This window comes from Ceratotherium simum, chromosome 11 (assembly GCF_057802395.1).
Source record: "Ceratotherium simum simum isolate JZ-2026a chromosome 11, ASM5780239v1, whole genome shotgun sequence".
Classification (NCBI taxonomy): Eukaryota; Metazoa; Chordata; class Mammalia; order Perissodactyla; family Rhinocerotidae; genus Ceratotherium; species Ceratotherium simum.
Window position 1 is genome coordinate 11,295,453 of NC_141910.1, and position 5,812 is coordinate 11,301,264.

At 42.7% G+C, this 5,812-nt stretch overlaps 1 pseudogene; it reads right to left on the reverse strand.

Moving 5' to 3' along the window:
- Window positions 1–5,022: 5,022 nt before the first annotated feature.
- On the reverse strand, window positions 5,023–5,214 carry LOC147915916 (small nucleolar RNA U3; annotated as a pseudogene).
- Between the last annotated feature and the right edge of the window lie 598 nt (window positions 5,215–5,812).

The window sequence follows — 5,812 nt, forward strand, 5'->3', positions numbered from 1 at the left end:
GAAAGCTTCTTGGACTCTACCGATTTGCATTTTTTAAAGAAAATTTTAGTCTCCTACTTCCAAATTAGCAAAATACCACTTAATAGCCGATTACAAGCCACTAGATTTCAGCCTACAGCACAAATATTCCTTAGATTAGTTTATCGAAAAAGATGCAAAGGACTGGTGATGTAGGGACAGAATTTTGAGTGAATAAATTTTTGAAGTGACAGAATTCTAACTAAACAGTAACCAGTTAAACCTACTCCTCACCCTTCTTTCCAAGGAGGAGAGAAAGAAGCTGAAGGCCCTGGTCTGATGGGCCTCGGCCCCTGCCAGTCAAGGGAGAGCCTTCTGGTCAAGACCACGCCCAAGAACTCTGTGTGTTAGGTGTTATTGCTCCCAGTTTATGGAAAGACCACTGAGTTTAATGACTTGTTCATGGTCACTGTCACTCAGCTAAACCAGGTCTATCAAATCCCCAAATCTATGCTTTTCAGGGCAGGGAAGAGAGAAGTTTACTGAAGGCGGGAGTCAGTGGTGGAACGCCAATCCTTACCCCTTCCCACCCCAACCAGAGACTACTCTCTACTGTGCGTCTGGAGTGTCTGGCCGAGAGTCCATTTGAAGAAATGTATTTGCTGGTTAAAAAAAAAAAGAAAAGGAAAGGACAAAAAAATTACCCTTCATTTCACTACTCAGATATTTTGAGGCTGAGTTAAATAAGACTGGATGTTTATTTATTATCAAAATTTTCAGTCTATACCAGTGGTTCTCAAATCTTGTGTACTTAAGAATCAGTTTGGGGGGCTGGCCACATGGTATAGTGGTTAAGTGTGCGTGCTCCGCTGCTGGTGGCCCAGGTTCGGATCCCGGGCCCGCAATGAGGCACAGCTTGTCAGGCCATGCTGTGGCAGCGTCCCACATAAAGTAGAGGAAGATGGGCACAGATGTTAGCCCAGGGCCAGTCTTCCTCAGCAAAAAAGAGGAGGATTAGCATGGATGTTAGCTCGGGGCTGATCTTCCTCACAAAAAAAAAAAAAAAAAGAATCAGTTTGGGTGTTTGTTTAACCTGGAGATATCTAAACTCACCCTCAGAGATCCAACTGAATGATCTGGGGTGAAACATAGGAATTTGCAGTTTTAACAGGCGCCCCAGGAGACTTTGATGCAGGTCGTGAGAGAGCTGCATTTTGAAAAATTGAGCAAAGATATTTTGAAATAAATGGAAGCTGTGAGTGCTAGAAGTGGTCTAGTCTTACCCATTCAGCTTAATTGCCACCCTCTTTGGAAAGCCCTCTTAAATGGTCCAGCAAAGACTTGTCTTAAATCCTGGATCTCTACCTACCCTGATTTGAGGCTGGAGAGAGAATCGTTACTGCAATGGGAAAGAGAAGGCAGGTCTTAGGACTCACTATAAACTCCTTCGCTTAATACGGGAGGCTAGTGAACAAGGGACATGTAGAGGAAAGCTGGAGAGTGTTCCAGAAAGGAGATCCTCAATCTGAAGAGCAAGTGAGCAGAAACAAAAGAAATGAACAAAGAAATTATCCTCCTGAACAATATTGAGTAGGATTTCTTAGGAACTCAGAGGTGGGCACGTTTCTAATCTATAAATCATGGCCTGACAGCCTGCCATAGGCTATCAGCTGAGAGTGATGTTCTGAGAATCCTTCCTCTTTGGACTCAGCATCGCTGACACACCCCCCACAAGAATGTCAGGTCCACAAAGCAACAGTAATGGGATTAGTAGCAGCCCCAGGTTTTTGTTGCAGGAGGAGTTAGATGCAGTGATCTGTAGGTGGGCAAGCTTGAAGCTGTGTTTGCTGAGGGCCTTATATGACATTGACAAAAATTGTAATCTACATCAAATTTATCTCCTAATGGAGATAAATGAGGAGTGTTTGTAGTTTAAATGCATTCCCCCAAGCCCCCACGCACATGGGATAGAACTTGATGATTAGTTTTGCCTCTCCTTGCTGTTTCCCCCAGGAGAGACAGAAGCTATGAAGTGTTACTGAATTTGCACTTGCCAAGGTTTGGTTCAGCTCACATCAGGGAGCACCTGCTGTGTGAGTCAGGGTAGGCCCCAGACTACCTGTGCAGTGGATCCTCAAGGCCACAGGCAGGCTTCACTGGACAAGCATGGCTGACCTTGAATGACCATCGGTCTGTGTGTGTTAGTGGGACGTTTCCCATAGGTGCTACTAATCCATGTCGATGTGTAGGCCATGAGTGGTTCCCCAGCCTGGCTGTTCCCTCTCAGTCTCTTGTGTAGGATTCTTCTCCATACCTGTTTCTTGCATGTCCAGAGACTCCTGGCTTGCTGGGCATCCCCATGCAATCTCCCACAAGGACTTCAAATTCACCATGTTCCAAAATAAGTTAATTGTTTCCTGCCTACCCAGACCTGCTCCTGTATTTTTATCCCGATGGATGAAATACTCATTCACCCAGCTGCCCAAACTACAACCTTGGGAATCTTCATTGACTCCTCCCTCTCGCTTACTCTGGACCATCCAACCAAGATCAAGTCTTGTTGATTTTACTTCATAAATATCCCTTCTACCTATCCCCTCCTCTGGACTCTTTGCCACTGCTCAGCTCAGCTCTTCATAGTTTCTCCAGTAGATCTGCAATAGCTTCCTTACCAATCTCTCTTCCAGGGTTTCTCAAAGGAGATGCTATTGGCATTTTGGGAAGGACAGTTGTGCAGTTATGTGAAATAGTTCCAGCATCCTATGATTTCTAGCATCCATAGTCTGCATGCATGAAATGTCAGTAGTGTCCCTAGTTGTAAGAACCAACCTCTCCTCCCACAAGTGGTGCTAGAAAGGAGTTAAATGCTGGTCAGAGACCCAGAGACATCAAGAGGCACACTATCAGGGGTGATCTGAGCCAAATTTGGGGGCAGAAACCTGTGCCCTTGATGGGGCTTCCATACCCTCTTAGGGTAGGAATGCAGCTTCTCCAAGGGGCTTAGATGCAGCAGACATCACACCTCTGTCTCATGCCCTGTCCTCCTTCAACTGTTCTTCAGTCTTCTTCATTTTCCTCTTCTCACTCTATACATTACCCCCAGGAGACTGATGTCATTGCAAGCTTCAAATGTCATGTAAATGTTGATTTCTCCCAAACTTGCATCTCTGGCCAAGATATCTCTTCTGACCTTGAAACCCTTGTATATATTGAAATTTAGTATATGAAAAAGGTGGCTATTCAGATCAGTTCAAAAGGTAAACTATTCAACAAATTGTGTCCATTCATAGGGCAAAAGTTTGAGATAGATCCTTAACCAATTACAGATGATTAAAGAAATTAATATAAAAATTATAAAGTCATAGAAGAAAACATAAAAGGTATGTACCTTTTGATGGTTCCCATTCAAGATGGCAACACAGATCCAGGCTCATCTCCTCTTACGGACACACTGAGTCCATTGCTACACCTGGAACAACTTCCTCTGAAAACAACCTAAAGGCTGGCTGAGCAACAACTACACACTGGGCAAAGGAGAAGAAAACCACATTGAGGAGGGTAGGAGAGGCTGGGACACATCTCTTAACCCCACCTCCCGTGCAGTGACCCACAACCGGGAGGGAACTCAAAACCCACAGCTTCTCCCTGAGGAGCAAGGGTTCAAACCCCACATTGGCACCCCAACTTTTAAGACATGCACCTGAAAGAGGAGCCCCCAAAACATCTAGTTTTGAAAACCAATGGGGCTTGAGTCCACGAGAACCCCAAGACTGTAGGGAGATGAAAAACAGCTCTTAAAGGGCTTGTGCACTTGGACTCACCCACCCCAGGGCCTATGGCAGAAACAGCCAATCGTGCCCTGACTTTAAGCGAAAGAAGCTTATTTGCTTATATTAAAGCATCAGCCCAAGGAGCAGTCATCTAGTTTAACACACACATCTAAGAGCCTGCTAGAACACTCTCCTGGGTGGAGACTGGTGGGCACCATCTTCGTGGTCTCCCTCTCCCTCACTCTAGGCAGATCTGGGGTGAGAGAAATGGGTGAAGGGAGTCAAAAGGTACAAACTTCCAGTTATAAAAGAAAAAGGAAAAAAAAAGGTATGTAAAATCCCCTTAAAAGAAAAATGAAAAACCGTGAAGGAAATTGATTAACCTGATTATATCAATATTGGTAATTTCTGAACAACACAAGATGCATAAACAAAATTAAAGACTGAGTAGTGTTACCAAGGACTGATATCCAGAATATACAAAGAACTCCTCCATATTAAAGAGAAAAACATACATAATTCAATATTGAACTGTATAAAACATAATAGGCATTCACAGAAGAATGACCATTAAATATGAAAATAATTTCCATATAGTTAGTAATCAGGGGAATTAAAATTAGAGCAACAATAAGATTATTTCCTCTCTCTACACTGAAAGAGAGAGAGAACATGAGTGGAGACAAGATATTTACTCCACACGCTGTTGACAGGGTGTGAAATATCAGTGCTGAATCAAAAGGAAATTTGGCAGTATCTTAGAACTTGAAAGTACACACTCTTGGACTCAGGAATTGCCCATCTTATCTACTCCCAAGGAAAATCTCACACGTATGCACAAGACACAAGAATGTTCATTGCTTCACTGCTTGTTACAGCAAAGAATCGAAAGAAACCTTAGTATGGCACAGCAACGGCTAAATATACTATGGTTTGTTCTATCTTAAGATGCTAAACAACAGATTTAAAAAAATAATTACACATGCATGTACTGATGTGGACATTCAGTGAGAAGCTATAGGTTCAAAAATAAAACAGCATCATATATTGTTATATAAAAATAAGCAGAGAGAGAAGAAATGCTGTGTCTGATAAAGGAAATTTTTGGTAAAGGGTGGGTACTCATGAAAGAGTGAAGCCTTTAATTTACCTTTTTTGAGAATTTCGCTACAAAATATACTCTTAATATCGCCGTAAGAAAATTGAAATAAAAGAATACACCAGGTGTTACTCCCTCCCTTTACTGAAAAGAGAAGACTGAAAAACAAAATGCAAGAAATGACATCGGAAAGGAATCCCTCGGCTTGCGTTCTCTTCCTCCCTCCCTCTCCAACAGCAAGCAGTGTCTCCACCAGGTGGCGCCACAGGCCAACTTCACACTCAGAGAGAGCACTACAGCTCATCACCAGGGTTTCCGACGCCCCACAGGTTTGGAAACTCTTCTCTGGAAAGAAACTATAGAAATGGTCCCTGAAAGTCGAATCCTAAGCATCTGCCATTTGCCTCTGTTGGAACTAGGAAGTTTATTCCTATTTTGTTGATATAGAGATTTTTTCCACTCCCCATTGCCACCGCCCTTTAGAAAAATATATTTATTATAATTATGTTCTGCAAATTTAACAAAGCACTTTGGACTCTATTAAGTATTATTTCTTAAAAAAAATCTAAGTCACAAAATTTCTAATTAGCATAGTACCACCCAACTACCAATCAGAAGCCGTTATCATCCAACAGATAACAGTACCCTAACTCTGTGGCTCCTCAACACACAAGAACCAGCTTCCCACTGGTCGGGGGCTCCTCTCTGTGGTGAGGAGTCACTAGAAAGTTGATGCTACCTCCACTGGACAAAACCAGGTATGGGGTAAGTGTAGACTTCAGGTTATTTCTAATTCTCCTTTGTGTCAGGGGTTCAGTGTCAAAGAAGATTTTTAATGCTCAAAACAACAAAAATTATGTTGTATCATTGTGTTTCTTAGATATCCGAGTGGAGGTGGTAAGTTGGCAGTTGATATGAGTCTCAGGTACAATGAAATGATCTGAGCCAGAGACAGGGCCCACTTCTGAAGAAAAACAAATAAACA